Source organism: Ammodytes marinus (assembly GCF_949987685.1).
Source record: "Ammodytes marinus genome assembly, chromosome: 16".
Classification (NCBI taxonomy): Eukaryota; Metazoa; Chordata; class Actinopteri; order Uranoscopiformes; family Ammodytidae; genus Ammodytes; species Ammodytes marinus.
Genome location: NC_137220.1, coordinates 10,843,225 through 10,866,072, shown reverse-complemented (window position 1 = coordinate 10,866,072; position 22,848 = coordinate 10,843,225). Strand labels below are relative to the sequence as shown.

At 40.5% G+C, this 22,848-nt stretch overlaps 1 protein-coding gene across 1 annotated transcript in view; it reads right to left on the bottom strand.

Moving 5' to 3' along the window:
• Positions 1 to 20,930, bottom strand: part of stat5a (signal transducer and activator of transcription 5a) — a 53,431-nt gene extending 32,501 nt beyond the window's left edge. The window contains exon 1 of the mRNA XM_080044488.1: positions 20,820 to 20,930. The gene's annotated coding sequence lies outside the window, so the exon portion shown is untranslated. The remainder of the gene's footprint in view (positions 1 to 20,819) is intronic.
• Positions 20,931 to 22,848: the final 1,918 nt, after the last annotated feature.

Below are 22,848 nucleotides of genomic sequence, written 5' to 3'. Positions count from 1 at the left end.
TATTTTTGGGCATTTGTGTGGTTAAAGGTGAAGTAAGCGGTTTATTTATGTTAATATAAGTGTTAAATCGCTCTTTATTCATACAGTGATCACGTGTGATGTGCACGTTTCATAAAGCCAATCTCTCAGTCAGCTGCTCTGCATGTAATCGGCAAATAAACTTATGGGAGGATCCCGAAATGTTTATCCAATCACAAGAGAGAACGCTACAAACCGACACCCGTCTCACTCATGGTCTCACTGCCGGTGCACGCCAGAGCAACAGATTGGTGAATGTTTATGCGCCTACAATGGCGGAGCAAGTAAAAATCCTTCCCAATGTCTGTTTTGATGGTTTTTATCATGTTTTATCACACTTATGGATCTGAGATGATGCTAGATAACTCGCTGTTTGAAGACCGTAGTGCATTAATGTGGTGACGTAGGGACGAGCGAGGGGACTGCTAACTGCAGTAACTGACAGGAAGTTAGCTAAAAGAACCATTCTGCTTACAGCACCTTTAATTTATTAGTCGGTTTGGAGAGACAGAGATGAAATGGAGAAGAGAGGGGAATGACATGCAGAGAACGACCACGGGCCAGATTCGAATCCCGTGGCCTGCTGCCTCTGAGGACTGAGCCTCTATCGGGGTGGGGGAGGGGGCACTTTAACCAATTCACAACGAGCGCCCCTCCGGAATGGATACATTTGACCAAACTGAAAGCATGAAGTTTGTTACAGTGCATGCTTTTGTACACTGTGTATGTTTTTGATAGAGAACTGAGCACACAGAGGGTACACAGCAAGATACTGCAGCAGATATCTTGCGAACAGGTGACACAAGCTAACAGCTAAGCTTTGTCTGACCTCTTTCTCCGATGCACTCACGCTACAGTTGATACAAAGGACAGTTAAAAACAATCTAGCTGCCTATACAGCAGTGTATTATTATATTATTATTTTACGTTCTACTCTACAAATAGTTGAATAACTGCTGACCATTCAAGTCGGTTATTCTGAAGGGTCCAGAAGTGGAGCAGGTCACACATTCTATATATCTGGGAACAATTATTGGCAATAAAAAGACTTTTCAAACCATCTACAAAAAGGCAAGGCAGTGGCTACTACTACCTCTCCTTGTGAAATTGAGGAGCTTCAAAGCCAGCAAACGCACCCTGACCATGATCTACAGGTCATTCATGGAGAGTATTCACACCTACAACACCAAGACATCTCAGTTACACACAGGGACAGGCTGACTCAGGTGGTTTAATTTAGGCTAGCAAGATCATGAATAATGATGAAGAATAAACAATTGCAACTCATAGACTTATAGAACAGCAACTTATAGAATAGATTCCTTTTTGTTCAACAAAATTCAGCCAATATAAACAACAAATTATAAATATGAAAAATAGGTTCAATGTATACATAAATATTTAAAAAATGGCTACAAGCAATCATGTATGCCCTCTGCTGTCCATCATAAAACCATCCTGTTTGGTCTTCTGTTAAAAAGTTATTTATGTTTTTTTTTTTTAAGATTTTTTTTCTGCATTTTCAAGCTTTATTTGATAGTACAGAGTTGATATGGTACACGCTCTATCCACTACACCACTGGAGCGCCCTATTAATGCATTCTTTATTTAATGTAGTCTGTTCAACGCCGTGTTGCCAAAATGCCAAAGGCAAATTCCCATTTCATGTAATGCAACGGATAATAGTTTATTTCAAAGCATATACAAGAAGATGACGTCACGTCTTCCAGAAACTCACAAAGTCCTAGTACGTTCATAATATTACATGACAACTTTTGTCACTGTCAAATTATGTTCTTCTGGTTGTTTTACCATTACAAATGTTCAATCCAGAGTGCCCTCGAATGTACCACAAAGAGAGTTTTAAAATAGTTGTTGCTTAAAAAAAAATCATTATCTCACAAGGATGTCCAAATTAGGCAAAGAAGCTGACACAATGCTTGAAGGTCACAGATTACAGACATTATCTCCAGCATGTTGATTTTCAAAAGCATGAATGGAAAAAGAGGCTGACAACCAATGGTTTGCTTTGAAAAGTAGTTGTGTTAAACTCACATGATATTCCTGCTCCTTTCCCTCAGGAGGAAATGCAAACAAAAAATAACTACTTGCATACTACTACTTGCTGCATATATTGAGTGAAATTATCTGTATCTTTATTTTACAATATCAGTTAGCCCTATAGTATTTTTGTGTACATGCAGGAGGATCCAAAAGTATGAGATTACATTGAAAATCTGTAATATTTCCACATAAACCTAGAAATAATCAAGTTTGGGGATTTTGTCATTTAAAAAAAAATACATAATATTTCTAATTTGGCAATAAAATGTAAACTCATTTGAACCAAAAAAAAAAAAAAAAAAAAAAAAAAACACTTCTCCGTGGAGGAAACAAGGCCAAATGCTCGGGGTGGGCTAAGAAATAGCCGCATTTCACAGTGAGTGACAGGAAGAAATGTACTGATAAACCCGAGTTTTAGATTTATGGCAGTAACAGAAGGGTGTCTAAGGAGACAACAGGAGCAAGAGAATGATACCGCATTGTATCAACCAATGGTGAAATAAGGTGGTGAGAATATTTTAGTCTGGGGGTGTTTTGACACCTGCACACTGCAAAATAGAAGTATCTAGACCAGTGGTGTCAGACTTTAGGACCCCACTCTATTTGTGTTTTCATAAGACGACAGGTTCAAGACCTCTTTGACGCTCCCTTGTCCGTCTCTTTTCACACTTTGATTCCTGTTGTCAACTAAGCATTTTAGAACAAAGAAAGTGTCAGAACACAGGCATAAAATAGTGCCTTATTTTTAGCATTAATTCAAAGCAGTTACTTCTGCATTCATCTTATCTGTATTTGCCTTATCTGTAACACCAACAACCCACTTTGCTTCTCTTTTCTCTTCTGGACTTTAAATTTGTTACATCATTGTGTGCATGCACGGATGACTATTGTATACGTAAGTCTCTTTACACATGTGTTTATGTGAGTCTGCACACCATGCGTGTTGGTGTGGACTGCAGAGGGCCAGTGGGTGACATTATATAATCTGAGGCACAGAGGGAGTGTGTTAAATGTGGACATGGCCTGAGGCTCAAGCCTCCAGCAGCAGGAATGCCCATTTGTTGGAGTGGAGCCACTTTTGGAGTTCAATCCTGCAGCCAGAAAGCCAGTGAGCAGGGACAGACAGCAGGGACAACCAGCTAGCCAGTTGTCACTGTCCAGCAGTCTGCTATAATGAGACATCAGCGCACCATAGTGTTAGTCCACTTCTAAAAACACACATTAGTTCTAAGCCCCGACCTGCGACCCTTTAAGCTGCCAGTATGCTTTATCAACTGTGCTTGTGGAAGGGTCGAACAGTTTAAGAAACTACTTCACTACAAGTCCGGATTACAATTATTATTATCATCATTATTATTATGCCAATTGTAAACATCCATTGCAATGCCAAGCCAAAGTGGCATCCTTCCTTACTCATTGTGGAAGTGTAATGGACGTAGAATAGGACAGCTAGTATTACACCAGTTCATTTAATCAACACCATACAGAGACACTTTCTTCTAGGGCTTCTTTTCTGTGTCTGGCAGTACGATTGTGGTCATAAAAAGAGAGAGAAAAAACTGGAATAGTCAAACTATGAATGTTCACATCTTGGCTGCACATTTTCAAAAACTGCCACGATGGTCTGAAGAAGAACCATAAAAATATGACATGGCTTAGAAGGACTTTGGTAATGTACAGTGCAATATAAACAGTGCACTTCTTCACTGAAATGTCATCGTAAAATCATCAGCTATAAATCCATTAAGGAGCGCATTGGTGGCCGACATAACCGCAAAGTAAACGTCGCTGATACAATTTCAGCTGGCAAATATTTTTGCTGGTCACACCCACCTCTCTTTCCCCATGTTTCCTGTCTGCCTCTTCATCTCCCTCTGTCCAATAGAGGCAAAAATTACCCTTACCACCCTTACCCCCATAAATAATCAACTCATTGTCACTCAATTGGCATTGGCAGTCATTGGTCTTTTCTTCCAAAACACAAACAAACAAAAACAGCTGGTCTGCTAAACTCATAAAAAAATATTCTTTTATATACTCAAAAGGCTACAAACTACAGCAACGTGTCAAAACATTCGCTATGTATCACTAATAAATGTGTCTTCCTGCTGTTGGGCTCTGGCGATTCTCAGTGGCTGTTTTCAACAATAACATTTTCTTTTTTCATTTCAACTTGTATGTTTGCTTCAGATTCATGTCCTTCCATTGTCAGCTCACAACCTTTCAAAAGACACACAGGCTTTAGGCTGACTGGGAAGAAAGAAAAAACCCTTCCCAAAATTATCACCCAACAAGAAGCTTAACCTACATACAGCATGCATTGAATACAAAGGTCGCTCAACAGATACTGACCAATACGGTCCATGTAGTTAGCTGAGGGACATTCGGGGTGACTGTCCCATCCGCCTCTCTTCTTAACCAAACACATGCAGTTGGATCTCTAATCTGCTAACACAGACCTTTGGCAACATCATGGTTTTAAAACCCAACTGCTGTGTCACTTCCACGTGCATGCAACATGACTGGGTTATTATGTCTGCCTGCCGTCTGTCTCAAAGACATGAAAAAACAAAGGTTACCCCCCTCATTTAATGCCTAATATTTCGCTTTAACTCATCATAACTGCAAGTCGGCTAAATGTAAACAGTCTGCAGATTAAATTACAATGAACTGCGGGAACCCCTAAGAAGTCACAATGTGTATCTCTAATTAGACAGAAGTGGAGCAGAGCGGAGCATTAGCACTGAAGCTATTGTTCATAGTCAGGACCTGCCACAGGGGCCCAATGCCACACCATGTCTGTGTTCCAGGCCTGGTTAAAAGGGCCCCATGGAGAGAAGGGCAAGCCAAATAAGTACCTGGCACAAACATACATACACACAGTCTCTTATGTTTCAGTTCAGTTCAGCTCACAGCAAGTGTCCAATAATTAATTTGGCTCAAGCCAAACATTTTAATGAGCAAAAAACAGCACAGCAGGTTGTTTGATTTAGTATTAAAATGTAAAAAAAAAATTCAGAACATGTCACAAACACATCAAAATTTAAAAGCTAGAAATGAATAGTTGGATCAACTATATCATATTTCTTTATATCAGTAAACTTTAATCCACATTGGTTAGACCTTGCGCAACAGAAGCGTCCATTTCTGGTAAATCTGCTGAAACTTAATCACAGGGAAAACACATTTGTCATGAGCAGCACTTGGCCTTCAGATGCAGCACCTCTGCCACACTCTGACATGTGTCAGGGGTCAGACCATGACCAGGGAACACTCTTGAGGTAAAACAATTTAATTTAAGAATTGAAATACTGAAAAACTGACATTTTTTAAAGTTGTGTTTGTTTTGTTCCGTTCTGTAAATACCCCACATAAAGCAAAGCCACCTTAAAGTAGCAGACTTAATTCAAGTTCTCATGAAGAGGGTAGATACAAGGTTTCATAACCCCCCCCCCCTCCCCCTCAGGAGACCCCTCGGCTCTCCCCTACATTGACCCCCTTCCTCTAACACCAGCCATGTTGTCTTCCCAAACCCCGTGTCAAATGCCATCTGACATGTAAACAAACATTATATCCAGCCCCCCCCCCCCCCCATGTTTAACTTGAACCTCTGAGCTGGGGACGTCCCAGACCAGAGCTGTGGGAGAGGTGTGGATATGGAGTTATGATATAAGGCCCCAGATGAGGGTGTAGTTTCTATTCTTGTGGTAGGACAAGAAGTGACGAAGACAGACTTGTAAACCCCCCCTGGGCTTGGGACTGGATTTTCAGAAGCTACTGTCTGATCGTAAGACACAGGAGGAAATGAAACTTTGAGGTATCTAAAGCAGAAAAAATTGAAAATGGTATTGTATTATTTCTGGACCATGTTCTTGAAAGCAAGCAGTCACCCATGAACCTTCATGGGTGGGACTGGGGCTTTCCAGTATAAATAAAACATGTACAGTGTACATAGATGTACATTCTAACATAAACATCTTACATCCGAGCCTGTAGTTAGAAAACAAGATGCTCCTGTGGGTTTAACTCCTTGCTAACACAGCTGCACCAAATGTTGCTGCTTACAGTACATCACATGGGTGGCCTGAAAGGTTGACTGAATTCTTTTTTATTTTTGTTTTCCTACAATCCCTGTAAGATTTTAAGATCATTGATAGATCTGTATCTTTATTTTGTAAGCACATTCTAATTTTTTATTTGAACATTGTCCAAGTTTTCTTCAGAGCGAAGTGTAATAGAAACCTCACCTCATGATGCATGTTTCCTTCTATGATTAAAGGTGGTGTCAGCAATCCTGGAGAATGCTTAATGTCAAAATCACTTTTTGTCAAAATCAGTGAATATCTCCGCACTATGTGCACGCTGGAAAACAAAATCCTGTGTCAATACACAGCCTATAGGCTCTGTAAACGGGCATTTAGCTACAGTCAGCCCCCTTTTATTACAAACCCATTTACAAAGCCTAGCCTGTGTATTATCACCAGATTTCTTTTCAACGCACACACAGTACGGACGGGTAGCGGATCGGAGGAGATTTTGAAAAAAAAAAGAAAGGCTGACTCCACCTCTAATTGTTAAGTGTAATTATTACATTAATGGAATACAAATGTCCCGTTATTCGCTCATCATTTTCTCTTCCTGTCTTTTTAAGGATTCCTTCCTTGCCAACAACGGATGTAACGGTGTAGGTAACTATCTGTCATTGCCCTGCAGATGGAAGGATCTGGCTGCATGCTCCTGGCTTGTATGAACTGGACTCACTCACTGCTGTCCCGCTGAGTGAGAGGTTGGGAGGAGACGATCATGCACTGCGTGAGCTCACATCCATGAGGAGGTTTTCAGGCAGTCAAATCAATGCTATTCATCAGCCGGAATAAAGGGTGTGCTGCTAAATTAGTTTAGCTGAGAGCCGAGCACTTGACATTTCCATGTGATTGCATAAGTAGCCTAAGTTTAACAGAGTTAAGCAGACAAATTCTATTCAAAGTTAGAACTAACTCATTTGTGTTTGAAAGACCTAACTCTATCAAGCCTTATATCTCAGTGGGCCGTGTTCTTGTCCCTTTTTCTCTTTCTGTCATGCTGACTCAATATTGTGACCTCCAGCGCCCTACGAGAGGTACACCATGCTGTAATGTATTTACAGCATGCTGTAATGTATTTACAGCATGGTGCGTGCGTGCGTGCGTGTGTGTGTGTGTGTGTGTGTGTGTGTGTGTGTGTGTGTGTGTGTGTGTGTGTGTGTGTGTGTGTGTGTGTGTGTGTGTGTGTGTGTGTGTGTGTGTGTGTGTGTGTGGGGGACAGGGATAGGTAATGCAAATATGGGTTATGTATGGTTTCAACATCATCAAACTGGTCAAACAACACCAGAGACAGACAGCAGCTGAGCGAAAGAGCACTTGAGTTCTTTTGTTATAAAATGTGAAGAATTTAAAGGTGGAGTCTGCGATTCTGGAGAAAGCTTGCTTTCAAAATTCCTTTTTGTCAGAATCAGTCAATGCTCATGATTCGCTACTTGCCCGTAATCCAGTGTTAATACACAGCCTATGCTCTGAAAACTGGCACGTAAACAAAGGTTATGCAAACAAAGGGGGCCCACCATAGCTACCAACATGCCCCTTTACAGAGCCCAGGCTGTGTATTAACAGCGCACACGGCATACGGACAGGTAGCAGATTGTGAGGAGATATTTAACTGATTTTGACAAAAAGTGATTTTGACAACAAGCCTTCTCCAGGATTGCTGACTAAAGAAAAATGCGTATGTGATATGTTCTTGCTGCTTGTCAAAGTCTCCCCCCTTCAACGTTACCGTTCTTCCTCTCCTCTTTAGCCCGTTCCCTCTCTCCTCTACCAGCGCTCCTGTAAACACCGATGCAGGAAGTTTTCCAGAGCTGTGCCCTCTGATCTTAATAGCGTGTCATGTGTCGGAGGTCAGATAGCTGCAGTTTCTCACATGCTGTATCTAACCCAGTCACCAGAGCTCCAGACCCACCTTCACCCTCCCCCTCCTCTGCACTGTTGCTCCCCTTACCATGCCCCCCCCCCTCCATGGCGTGCTCAGTGCATTTAGTAAAAGGTCAACCCCACCTTTACCGCACATAGGTCTTTGCCCCACAGCTTGAAAGAAAGTACTGAGTTCAAGCATTAGCAGTGTCCATTTCACCTTGGTATTATCAAGGATATTATTACCCTGATATTCCAAAGGTCACGAGTACAAAATAATATTTTTTTTGCTGTTACAATTGGTTTATAGTGATATATTTGATGTATTGGACTATTCTGGTTGCTAAAAAAAAATAGACCAATCAATTCCTCTGTCACTTCCTTCAAAGGCATTTCAGAATATCCAATATTTAGCCTTCAGCCTCGACACAGAGACAACCAGCTACGAAATACATAAGGACCATAAAAGGTTTACATGCGTACAACTTGCGGTCTAAATTCAAGTTAATCTTCAAAGGCGCATCCCAAAAGCAGTTACTTCTTCTATGATCAAAACACAAACTCAGTTGGTTATAACCACGTGATATATTTTGTAGGCTTCTGGTCGGCAACTTGATTGATTCGATAGACTTGAAGAGTTTTGGAGACGACTGTCTGGATATTCTGAGCACACAAAGGCTGTGTTGTAGTACAGCTACAAGATCTGCTCTCAAAGCCAGTTTTCATACACCATTGTACAAGTTTCAAATCAAATAGCTATAGCTAGAATCATATGACTATCTGATCGAGCTTATTGTTTACTTGATCCAACTGACACGAGCATTGCTAGTTGGCGGACAGAGAGACAATGAAGAGAACAGTGGCAGTGCAACAGCTAAAATGTTTTGTCATAGAAGCGCTACATCTACCACATATGTCCCTTTTTCTCTTTCTGTCATGCTGACTCAATCTTGTGACCTCCAGCTCCCTACGAGAGGTACACCATGCTGTAACAATTGAAGCGTATGTGCATGTATTTACAGTTTGCATGTCTCTCTGTGTGTGTGTGTGTGTGTGTGTGTGTGTGTGTGTGTGTGTGTGTGTGTGTGTGTGTGTGTGTGTGTGTGTGTGTGTGTGTGTGTGTGTGTGTGTGTGTGTGTGTGTGTGTGTGTGTGTGTGTGTGTGTGTGTGTGTGTGTGTGTGTGTGTGTGTGTGTGTGTGTGTGCGCGGCAGAGTTGCTCATGATGACAGCAGGGTCATCCTTCACAGCCAGAAAAACGTAACAGAGCTCTCATCTCTGCCACATTAAAACAAGGAAAACAAATGCATCCACCACATGGTGCTGTATGCATGGTAGCATCTGAGTGATTATGGTAGTGGCACAGGGATTATCTGGATAAGCTTAACATGGACACTGAGGTAAAACAGAGCGCCCAAAGCCAACCCCCTTTACCCTCATTCCCCTGCTTTGTCTGCATGAGATGATTTCCTAAATCCCTGTGTATTGTATGCATCAAGTCAGGTAATGCCTGAATGAAAATGCTCCTCAACGTGCCTGTCTCTTCAATGCACCCTTCCTACGTATTGCCACAGACAATCTGCCTGAAACAAATGGTATATGGATCCTTGCTTGCTTGCAAAATCATCACATCAGTAAAAATTCAAGGTAATGTGTAGACAGCACGGAGGCTTACCGCCCATTATTTTCAGAATCAAATTATTGAACCTCGTCATCACACTTAATTGAAAACCTGTGAATGCAGATAATCTCCAACAAGAAGCAGGATGCCATTAAATTGAGAAAATTCAATCATCTGTGGCAGAGAGATAGGACTGGGAATAATATATTTGCGGGGGAATAAACACGACCATGCGTTGTAAATTAAAGTTTTTATTCATGTCCTCTCTATTATCGAATATTCCAACTCAGTGAAGTAAGAGGCCATTTCTGTGGTTCATTCATCCAAACAGGTAAACTCTCCTGCTAGCATTTTACCGTTTGCATTTTGTAACAAGACCTTCAACAGCGTTGTGTTTAGCAATCTCAAAAAAATATATGATTTGTTTTAAAGATAGGTTTTCCACAGCACAAAGCAGTCTTTTCTGCAACTATCTCCTGAAAAAAAAGGGAGTACAGGTCATGTCATTTGTACAGATTAATCGTGAATATTGCAACTCATGATGCATTTCGACATTCTTTTTTTAAAAATGTATATGTAGCGTCTATTTAACTTATTCTTGGCATACATACCATGGAAAATAATTAACAATATAGCAGAGGTTAAAAAAAGGTCACTAGTAATGTGTAGTTTGTGTATTATTCTAAGCTGGGCGCAAATAATGTTGAGATGATCTGTCTTCAGCATAGACAGTAGGTCTTCACATGATTGTGTTGATAGTATGTGTATGTGTATGCATGTGTTAATGTGTAGTTGTCAGGGCTGTAATAGTCACTGTATCTGGTAAAAAGGAGTGTCCAGAAGGGAACAATGCAAGCCCTCCAGTGGTGCGCTATCTATTTATAATACACATGCCGCCTCACACATGCCCGCTGTGTGCAAAACAAAGAGCAGGGATAGCAGCGGATCATGTGAGAAGGGAAAATGTGTTTAATGAGGTTTGATGGTGATGCCACACACCATGATGGTAAACAGCTTCACACAACATGCACACAATGGCTTGACCAGCCCCTCGCCCCAGTGTATATTTAACAGTGCATGTTATTGACTCACATGGCCAAGCGCCTCAAAGGGGTAGTAGCACAGGGACGGTGGAGAAGGCAGCAACAGATGGGATCTTATAGGCAAAGATGTGTCCGGGGCAGATTGGAATTCTTGGTGTTTCTTTAAATGTATAAGGGAGGATTAAAATAAACATTGCATAAGGTAATGCGCTTACCCTGATGTTATGAATGAGACGTTACACTTTTGACTTTTCACAGATCTCTCTGTGACCTATAAACCCTTGCACAACACTGTATGTAGTGCGCCACAACAGAAAGAAAGGGCTTAAGAATCCCTATGTTTGGTCAAATGAACATCTGGCATCAGCAAGCCCAGATGCCATTAACAATGTGCTGAATGTGGATTTTTTAAATACAATTATACAAGGGCTTATTTCATTTCGGAAAAGGCAAATAAAAAAGAGTTTTGTTGTTTTTGTTGTGGGAGTGGCATGGTGGCTGGAAATGTCGTGCAGGGCTCATCTGAGGGTCTGGTTAGGCAGACACTGCCGTGGGCACAGAGGAGCTCACTGGATCAATACAGAATCACAGCTCCACAAATCCAAACACTGACTTTGCCTTACGTTGCGCCACTGCCTTTTCAAGCAAGGAAGAGATGGAAAGAGAGTATTTTCTACCCCTTGGTTTCGGATTATAAAAAAAATCATAAGGTTTACATGTGCAAATAAGAGAGGGAAATGCAGAAAAATTCCCACACAATAACAATACAGAGAGAAATATATACCTTTTGCGAAAGACAGTATTTATTTTTGATCATTCAGAACAGTTTCTACTCTAATCCAGCATGCTTTAATCCAATGTACAACCAAATATAAAGGAGACATAAGCATGAATAATTGAGAAATCTTTTTGTCCCTGGTATGCCATGATGATAATCATTTTTTTAATCAAATGCTCCTTACAGTAATCTTACACAGATGTTAGCTCTTTCCCCAGACACAAGGGAGCATCCACCATGACCTAAATCTAGATCAACAAAACAAACAAACACACACACACACACACACACACACACACACACACACACACACACACCCACACACACACAAGGGTCATGGTCAATGGCAGCACAAAAAACTGAGCTAAATTGTTTGTATCGTACCAAGTAGCCCACATCATGTGTTCATACTACTTGTGTGTTGCCAGTTGATAATTAATTTAGTACTATTATTTCATTAATAGACAGCTATGGTGTTTTATCCACTATCTCTCCCTACACACAAAAGGTATCTATTTGTCTGTGAGCTAACCATTGGTTAATCTATCCCATTCGCTGTAAACCAGCAATAGGCTTGAACAGAGCCGTGGCAGTCCAGTCTCACTGAACTGGGGTTTCTAAAATGGCTTTCACTGAACATCATTCAGTATGTTAAAGCTTCAGTTTGTATTTCACACTTAAAAATAACAAGAAAAGGGACATATCAGTCATGTTTAGTTTGTATATCTACGACCCTTTTGACCCTGCAGAGCCATTTGTTTGACATGCCATGTGAAAACCTATATCATCTTCTTCCTCTTGATACACAAACAAATAACAAGAAAATGCTGCAAAAAATAAAAAAATAAAAATACATATTAATAAAATCTGGCAAATGAAGGTTGCCTTTGAAGAAATTAGAACCTGACCATAACATCAGCAGGTAAGTAGTGTCACTTTATTTTGCTAATGTAAAATGACTTTAAAAGGACATATTTTTTGTCACAACTCTTCGGGAAAAAAACTAAGTGATAACAATTTATTTAAGTTATGTGTTTATGTTTTTATTTCTTAATTAGCTGACATAATCAGACTTTTTAAGACATACAAAAATCATTATATATGAATCTGAAGTATATCAGGTCATCAGTCACTGTTGAGTGCAGTATATCATTGAGAAATGGATCGATATAAAAGCCAGTGCATTGAAATGAAAGTAGGCAGGTATAAACTCCACTAACCCTGTAAGCATTTTTGATATTCTGTTAATCACAGGGAATTACAGACTAATGGAAGTTGTATTGTTCTCAATACCAATAATTTGCAACAATTTCGTCCAGTTGTCCATAATGTGTCAAAAAGCAATAACATCTCCGCTCAAACTGTAAGCCCGAATACCATGCATGCACCCGCCGGAGTGTTGTATTAGTATTGATTACTTTGTTGGCTTTTTCAGGGGAGTGTCCTGTCGATGAACCTCTAAATATTTGACATTATCAGACTGCAAATAAAGTGTGATTATTTTAGGTTGATCTTCAGCTCAGAATAAAACACATCTGCGCACCGGGCATCATCTGTGAGATTTCCCTCAGTCTGATAACCTGAATAACTTGGTCATACATTATGTCACTTGCCTGAACGCCTAACCTGCGTATATGCATAAGATATTCAGTGGTCCACTTCATTAGACTGGTTGTTTATGTTAACTATATTTGTGTTGCTGGCTGTCAGCTAACTGTTTTCCTAATCTGCTACCTTCTGATTCGACCTGCCTTTTCCGTTGTCGAAATAACTGACCAAGTGAACTGCCACAACCTGTAGGCTATACTTTCTGAAGAGTGTGCATTTTGGGTCCATAGCTCTCAAAGTGATGTTTGTGGTGTTCACAGCAAAATAAATACGATGACAGATTGTGTTAAAAAAAGGCAAATAAGACATACAAATCATGCATAACAGCACCGTGAGATCTGAGTTCCAACTGTGGGGATGTAGTATAGCTACCTCTGCCTCTTGATGCATTATTATTAGCATGAACACCTTATTAAAGGGCAGGGTAGGGGTTGGGGTGTGAACATGAACAAACAATGGCTCTGGTGGGTTACACACTACTTCCTCAAAGTGAGGTAATTTATACTTTAACAAAGTTCAAATGACTGGAAACAGTCTCTGTTGTCATCTCAATAGAGGTGACTGGCATTGGTATTGCTATGAGTTGAGTATAGTTCAGTTGGTGAGGACTTCGTAATGTCTATGCTAAAAATAGCAGCACTGCAAACTTAGTTTGGTAATGTAAAAGAGTGTGCTGCAGTGGTGTTATGCCAAGCATTAAAGATGATTTATAACCACATCGTCTCACTCCATTTCAAGAGCTTATATTGGGCTCAGTGGGAGCATTTAAGTGAGTTCTGTTTGTCTAAGCTGTTACTAAGCCTTACAGTTTGTTTTTTAAAGGCCTACTTCACCAGTTGGAATATGAAGGTGTATTGAACTCGGAGATCCTATGAAGTATAAATGTGCAAAAAAAATTGAAATCGGATCATCCTAGCCTGAGAAAAGGCAGAAAGAGTGTTTTATGGTCTCACTGTCTAACCCTACATTTCTCTTTCTGTGATGTCACAGGGCGCAAAGAAAGCGGCTGGGAAGGAAGAAAGCCTGTGATGTACATGTGCTGCAGTAACTGTCACACAAACATACACACGCGTGCGCTTATCACATATCATGATTGGCACAGTCGTTATAGTCTTTGTAAAGCAGTTTCGCCCACCTTTGTGCTGTATGCAATATCACATATTAGCGTAGGCTACCTGTATTACTATATGTAGGCCTATATAAAATGGTGTGACAAGTGAAATAATGCCTATAGTCTATTCGAGAGCATTGTTTATCTCCCGTGAGATCCACACATTTCCAACAACGTCAGATTATAGTTATATCTTCCAGGGTGAATTGTTATGGGAAAGAGATGCGTGTAATGATTTGCTAAATTCATAACATGATTTTATCTAACGAAATATACAGTTTTAATTAATATCTGTTGGGCTTAACTTTGTACAAAACTACTTTTTACACACCTCTTAAAATTTGCTCTCCCGCTGGCCACTCACGGAAACACCTCCCGACGTATAGGATATTATTATAAAGTAGCGCTATAAGATTCAACGTAAAAGATATAACCAAAACATATAGACCTAGGCTACTTGATAAGTAATTCAACCTACATCACAACTGCATGCCATAGACTACAGTAGCCATATATTCGCAACTATCGGTAAGCTTATACATTTTATTGACTAAATATATTGGGTGCCAAGCATCATTTGTCTGGGTTTTTCTGATGACTGAGCTTTATTTCGTGGTGTTGCCATTGAGTGTCGCAGATTCCCCGAGTCAGGAAAACCTTGTGGTAGCTCTACGCATGGTCGAAAGTTGGCGTGGGAATACGCACACTTCTCCACAAAGAATGTTTTTATAAATACCAACGTTTGTCACCGCACATTTTCCCGCACATTTCTGTCCGTCTACGCAAGGTTTTCGTGCGCCGCAAGCTTTATAAATGAGGCCCCAGGTCACTCCAGTCCATGGGTGATACACTACAGAGGTAGGCCAGCGTGTCAGGCTATTTAAGGGTCACTGCCCACAGCATGAATTGTATGGGTGTAAAAATAAAAAAATACACTGCTTAAACACGACACCTTCCGAATAAATATGTCTACAGGTAACTATCTATTTTACACCACTTGTCAGAGTTCATTTAAAGAGGTTCTTATTTCCATTAAGTATGCTTACTTTTGATTTACTATTAAGAAATGTACCATCTGAAAGTCATACTGGAGAAGAATTTCAACTATCCTTATACAAAGTGGTTAAAGTAAATTTACCAATTTGATTATTGGACAACTTCTTACCAAAAATATGTCCTGCACAAGATCTGCACATGACAAACAAAGTGTATTTCCTTGACACGATAGATTTTTCTATAGGGCATAGAGGAAGCCATTTGTTAAAATAATTCATGCATGAGAGACTAAGCATGACTCAGAGCCAAAGGCATAATGAAACACAAAAATGGTAGTGTAATTCCCCTTTGAAAAAAAATTCAAGGATCAATTACTTACTCACCAAATGACAAATCCAAGATTCAACAGGCTACATCTTAATTAACTCTCTGCCTAAGAAAGAAAGAAGGCATTTAACTTGGGCACATACTGTATGCAAGAGAAGCCTGAATAGTTGCTTCACTTTTAATAACATTCATATTTAAGCGCTTCAAGGCACAGTCACAGTTCTGTGCTGTTGGTCGCTGAGCTAATCTTGGAGCAATTCTGAGGTTTAAAATAAGGCTGAAAGAGAACAGTGACGCTAGTTTTGGGAGAGGGTAGGAAAACAACTTCTCTTTTTCTCACTCACTCCCCTGGAGAATACAAATCAAACGGCCACTTGTCAATTGCTCACAATCTGGCTTTTGCAAACCTTGGAGCTACCAATCCACAGCAGCGTGTGTGTTCCTATAGAGTGTAACAACTTGGATCAAACCACAGGATGGGAGTTATTGTTCAAGACTTGCAACATGATTTCCTAATAATCTAAAAAAATATATATCTTGGTAGGGCGTCCACCCCCCGGGCCCAGCAGCAGACCCGGGTTCGATTCCCGCCCGCGGCCGTTCTCTGCATGTCACTCCCCTCTCTGCCCCATTTCACCTCGGTCTCTCTGCACTATCAATAAAGCATAAAGAAAATGCCCCAAAAATATATTTTAAAATAAAAATAAAATATAAATAAAAAAAATATATTTTTGAATGCAGTTTTCGAAACAAAGAACTAGTCAGATATGCTTTTTGAATAGAGCAAAGCAGCCTCTGGACATTAGAAGTGTTGTGTTGAGAGCCTTATGGGCCAGGCATGGTGCTGTGGGGCCGCAGATTAAGTTACATCAGAATTTAGCTCATGTGTGTTTAGGATTGCTGAGCTGTTATTGTGTAAACATGAGAAAATGAATTCTCCAGACCACATATATCCATTCTAAGTCTATTCTGGGCTTACCTCTGCCCTTCGCCTCATTACACGATTTAAAATCACAGTCAGTAACAAAAAGGGAAGCACCATAAGCGACACTGTTGGGAATTCAAACACATACTCATCGCTCCAGATTTGTGACTTCTTTCATATGGCTTGGGGCAAGCTTGCCTTCTCGTTGTGTCACTGAGATAATAGGCCAATGCGTTATCATGCTTCTCAGTGTCTGGAAGGGTTGACAGTCATCCCTCCCCCACTTACTCACTGCACTGACGAGAAGAGGGATCCAGTGAAAGTTAGACAAAAAGAGAGACAGAAAGAGAATAGAATAGAATGGGAAAGAACCGGAAACCATTGAAACAATCTTGCAATAGTGACAAGCTGCTGACAATCAGATTTGAGACTTGTGTTGAGCAGGCAGCGAGCATGAGACAGAAGAACACGCTGTGTGTGGATGCCAACAATCAGCAATGCTATTTGACAGATGGATCAGAGCGCTTCTGGCCTGGACTGAGCTAAAAGCTCATGGTCACATGACCTGTGGATTAGCGTTAGCCCAACTAAAAGGGGAAGGAGTTTAGGGTGTGTGTCACCACATGCTTCCTTATCACTTCCCTTTGAACATGTTTCCCTTTCTCTTTCATTGAGAATCTCCACCCCTCCAATTTGTCTTTCACAGTTAATGTTACATGGTCAATAGACTTAGATTATTATTCTATTTTGCATATAGTATTGATGTGATTTTTATTTATTTTTTTATATTTTTTGGGCATGCTTTATTGATAGTGCAGAGAGAACGAGGTGAAATGGGGCGGAGAGGGGAGTGACATGCAGAGAACGACCGCGGGCGGGAATCGAACCCGGGTCTGCTGCTGGGCCCGGCCCGGGGGAGGGGGGGGACGCCCTACCAACTGAGCTAAGGGCGCCCCCATAATTGATGTCATTTCTGACATAAATGTGCATGTATTCAATTGTATGTCCAGTGTGGACCCCAGGGAGAGTATATAGCCGACTGTGGCATCAGCTTATGGGGATCCTTTCAATGAAGACATCAACAAATGATAAACAAATAAACCAATTATTGTCACCAAAAACAAATTCACTAAAGAATTGTTTCAAAAGAAAATGTCCCGATCTCCATCCGTTTATCTCCTCCTGTCTCCACACCATCCAGAAGCCCAATGCTGAGCACAGTCATTGTAGCATATCTTAGTAAGTGCTTCTTCTGACACAAATTGACTCATGACTCAAGACGGATCAAACCCACTGCTCTAATCGGCTCACTTCCAGCCACTCAAGATGTCAAAGCTGAGAACATGGTTTCCAGTGCTATTCTTAAAAAAAATATTAAAATGTCCTCATCTTCCTTTCCAGGATTGCTGCTGAACCTTACACTTGGGCATGAAGCAAAGCAAAAAAAAGGGGGGGGGGGGGGGTGAGACCAGACGAGATTAAGAACATGCCATGCCGCAAGTACTTGGCATAGCGGGGCTTGAATAGTTGGATTGGAGGATTAAAACATTGGGTTTCCCTATCTCCCTCCCCGTGCTCCTCCAGCATCCCTGGGTCTCTCCTGTCAGGGACACAGTGTGCCAGCCAATTCATGCCTAGCCTGCATGTCATGTTCCAAGCGCCAAACCAAAACACCCTCGTTTTTCACAGAAAACCTAGGAAGTAACCGGACCTCCCTTCCCCACAGTGCGCCATCATGCACTGTAGTAGTGTGACAGTGGTGAGAGCAGGCAGGGTAACACAAGGTGCCTGCCAACCGGGTGAAATGCTAATAGGCATTGACCATTGTGTCCTGGAAGTTACAGCTTGACTAAAAAAAATGTTTATTGATTGAGAGAGCATGAAGAGAGAAGAGAAGATAGAAAAAGACAACTGACAACACATAGGAGTTTGAGCTATTTAGCTATAAAGCCATTTTCTAAATGTAAAATAAATAAAAAGTTCAAATATTCCCTTTACAACTTCCCAGAGCCTCAGATGATGTCTTAAAAACAGCAAAAAACAAAACTTGCAGCAATTGTAAATGACAAAATTAATTAAAATAGTTTATTTATTTCGAATTGACTGACTTCAGTTCTACTAAAAAACACATCCTAAAAGCCAAACAGAGAGGAATTCAGCAAGCTAACCATAGCATGTGTTTAGGGTAGAGGAGAAGCAGACACAGAACTGATCCTCACTCAGCAGCCTTCAAAGGGACACATTATCACAGCGGGCAGGGCGAATTATCACAACATCTAACCCTCAATTACTAAGAATCACAGGGGGAGCAAAGTCAATGCCTGCCCGATTGGAGGGTGCTAAAATAAATTGGTCAGGTTTGTTGGAAGGAAAACGCATTACCGGTAAGTCTTATCAGAGCTGCGTAGCATTTAGCAGAAGCAACACGTTGACAAATTATGTTTTATCTGTATCACTGCAGGTAACCTCATCTGCATACAAATACACAGGGACACGCGCGCGCGCACACACACACACACACACACACACACACACACACACACACACACACACACACACACACACACACACACACACACACACACACACACACACACACACACACACACACACACACACACACACACACACACACACACACACACACACACACACACACACACACACACACACACACACACACACCATATTCTTTGAAATGACAGCTAAACATTAAAGTGTGTCTGTGACATTTCAATCCTGTTTGTAAGCATGCAAGCACAAACACTGGGGTCCGGATTCACATTTGAATCATTCAGTCGTGCGGGTACAGCTTTGACACTCAGTTTGTAATGACTTTTATGAACCATCCATTCATGCTTTTGCCGAACACATACCAACTGTTTAATGTAAAGAAACACTGAATCATCTGTTTTACACTAATGCAACCCTTAGAGAGCCAATGAATGGAAAAAGGCCTGATTGGGGGGGACCAAAACATAGGCTCCTTCTCTGTTAACACTAAACTTCTTTCAAATGTATCATTCAGTTTTTGTGAGAACATGACCAGAATCCATCTTCATGGGAAATCTCAAATACTGTCAACTGTGTATGGCGTCAACTGTGAGTGACTCTCTTATCGCTGTTTGGGTTTACTTGTAGTAGGCTATGACACGATGACATGCCTACAACACGATTCTGTCATCTGCATAAAATGTCAATCTCATATTATTAGGATAGGTGTGTGGTATTTGTAGCCTTCAAGAAAGTGTTGTAAAATGTATTTATTTAATTAAAATATATTTTTTTAAAGAAATCCGTGCGAGAACCTGTCACACTTTCAATAATGTTGATTTGTTGACATACATAAGCAGTAGCCATTTATGTATGTTACCGCTGGTCCAGGTGGGGGAGAAAAACACTGCTGGGAGGTTTAAAACTACAGAAGCTAAAGGCACCAGGTTTTTGAACTCCAGTGTATGCAGTCGGACAAATCATGGAGTACAAAGTACAAGATACGTATTAGTATAAGCATTTCCACAGGACAGAAACCCCTCCATTTCAAATAGTAGGCTATTAAAACTGCGCTTCTGAAGCATGGTGCCATGTAGAAGGGTGTGACATTTCTACCAGTCAGTCTTTCACCTGTCAGACTTCTGATGCATATCCAGCCTAGTAGCCTTCACCATTATTAGATCCCCTGAGCGCTGTAGGCTATAATGTTTATTGCAGCCAAAGCTTGTAAAAACGTGCGGTTATCTAAATGCTCATATCTACCTAGGCTGATACATATGCCTTATGCACATTCTGTAGATAGGATAGGAGTCATGGGAAGGCTTTCCAATGTGGTAAAAAACTTATCACCACTATGGCCGTGAGTCAGTCCGTGTTATAACTGCAGCGAGAATGCAAAAACAAAAAGTCCTACGTAGCCATAAGTCCCACGCGACAGGGTGACAGTAAACTAACAGGCACCACACAGACACACACGCCGTTTAGAAATTATAGGCTACAGGGGTCTGGTCTGCCTGTTGTTTAAGACGCTTTGGTGAAGGTAAAACCCCAGAGAAAAAATGTAAAGAAAAGTCACAGAAAAACAACACAAATATGACTTTAGTATTTGTGTTGTCGCGCGTCCAAGCAGCAGGGTTTTCTATAGCCTATGTGCCGCGTCCATAGATAGTATCCAGCAGCGATGCCGCACTCACTCACTCACTCACTCACTCACTCACTCACTCACTCACTCACTCACTCACTCACTCACTCACTCACTCACTCACTCACAGTTTGTTTACAAAGCGCTGTCACAATATGGTTTCGCAACGGTGGCCGTCGGTGGGACGAGATCGAGGACGTTCACCTCGTCAGACACATTCAAAAGACGTCAAAGTGTCAACAACACTCACCTCTGCGGAGCGACTCTAGCTGCTGCAGCTCCTTTCTCATAAACTGCTCGGAGAAGGCTGCAGCGACAGCGGGCAACCTACAACAGGAATCTCTCAGTTAGTCACTCAGCCGTATAGTTTCCAACACTTCGCCTCATAGTTCACTGCGCTCGCTCGCTCACACACACACACACTCTCGCTCTCTCTCTCTCTGTCTCTCTCTCTCTCTGACAAACCGCCCACTTCCGGCGGTTCTTGAACGTGGGGCAACAGTTTCTGTTGACTTCTGTCTTGATGATTTATTTGATGGATTCAGACAAGCAGACTTTGATAACATAGGCCTACATAATATATTTGATTCAACTGTATTGACATGTCACAAAAGCACTTTTCCTGAGAAAACTAAATGTAGTTTAGCCTCTCAATGCGGTATTATGGGCTATATGATAAACAGTAGTAGATTTGAAAAGGCTACCCTAAAAGGATAGTCTTCTATTAACGTATTAAAATAGTGCAGTGTAGGCATAATAAATGATTAGCCTAATATTTTTTTTCTGTGCACCTCGTCTGATAGGTTATGTCCAATGTCACTTCGTGTTTTTATTTTGGAGGACATTGCAACTTTATTTTGTGTAAAATAGTCTAATAGGCATACATTGAACCAAATATTTTATTATAATAATAATAATAATAATAATAATAATAATAATAATAATAATAATAATAATAATAATAATAATAATAATAATAATAATAATAATAATAGCCTTTGTTTGATATCAATTAATGTATTGCTAATACATTAAATGAGAGAGATAAGATCAGCTCCGAATCACTTTTCTCTGACTCGCTGAATCGAAAATTCTCTCTGCTGTACGAATTTAGAAGCAGACCGGTTGATTAGATTAAGTTTAATTTGCTGTACAGTTCATTTGCTGTACAGTTAATGTTCTATCCAATTCAGTGCATCGCTGGCTCCCATATCTGTCGGCCTCAATCGCAAAATGGCGACACCGTATGGTGCAAAACGTAAACGAGTATATTCTATCTATTGGGTTTATTTAAAAAAATATATAATAAAACAATAGTCTAATAATAATAATAATAATAATAATAATAATAATAATAATAATAATAATAATAATAATAATAATAATAATAATAATAATAATAATAATACATGAATAGAAGCCTAAATACTCTCTATTTTAATTGAAAAATAATACACTCCATTAGACTCCAAGATAAGCCCTACAATTAATAAATTGAGAGAGACAGGTCATTAAGCTCTGACTCACTTTTCTCTGGGGGCTTAGCTGTAACATATTGTCATATGAGATTATTATAAATGAGCTTGTGTTTTGAATGTGAAAATGTTATCCACAAAGTAGCAAGTCACTAGTCTGGTTGAGTAAAATAGTGCAACATTTTCCCAAAACAACAACAACAAAAACAACAAAACATTATAAAAAGAAATCAAACTAAGTACCAGTACCTCAATATTGTAAACACATACATTGGGTCGCCTGTGTTTAAAAGAAACAAACACAAAAAAAGGTGTCCAGGATTTGTTTATGTTGTTCCTGACCTATCTGAAAAGTCCCGTCGTGCTGAAGAAACAAATGATCTCATTTTCCCACATCCACGTCGAAAAGTAATCATCGATACTATCAGTCCCCCCTCTGTCAAACATGCGACTAACCAACCCCAGTCACCACACAGCACCATGTTAAAGCTCCATCGATTCTTCACATTGATTGGCTGCTGGCCTTAACTGAACGGGTGACAGTTGCACTTCCACAGACAGCTGAGTCAGCAGCTGTTGACGGTAATAACTGTACATCTATCCACTCCCCCTCATCTCCTCAGACCAATGTGTTCATTTCCTTTTTTTTACAGAGACAAACGAGACACAGCAAGAGGGGACAGAGGGAGGCAGAGGCCCACTGATGCAGAAACTGCTTCTATGTTTATTTAGCTGCTTTATCTCAGCTGTCAGTCAGACACACATATTCTCTCTCTTAAAGGCTCATGGGAACCCCAGCGGTCA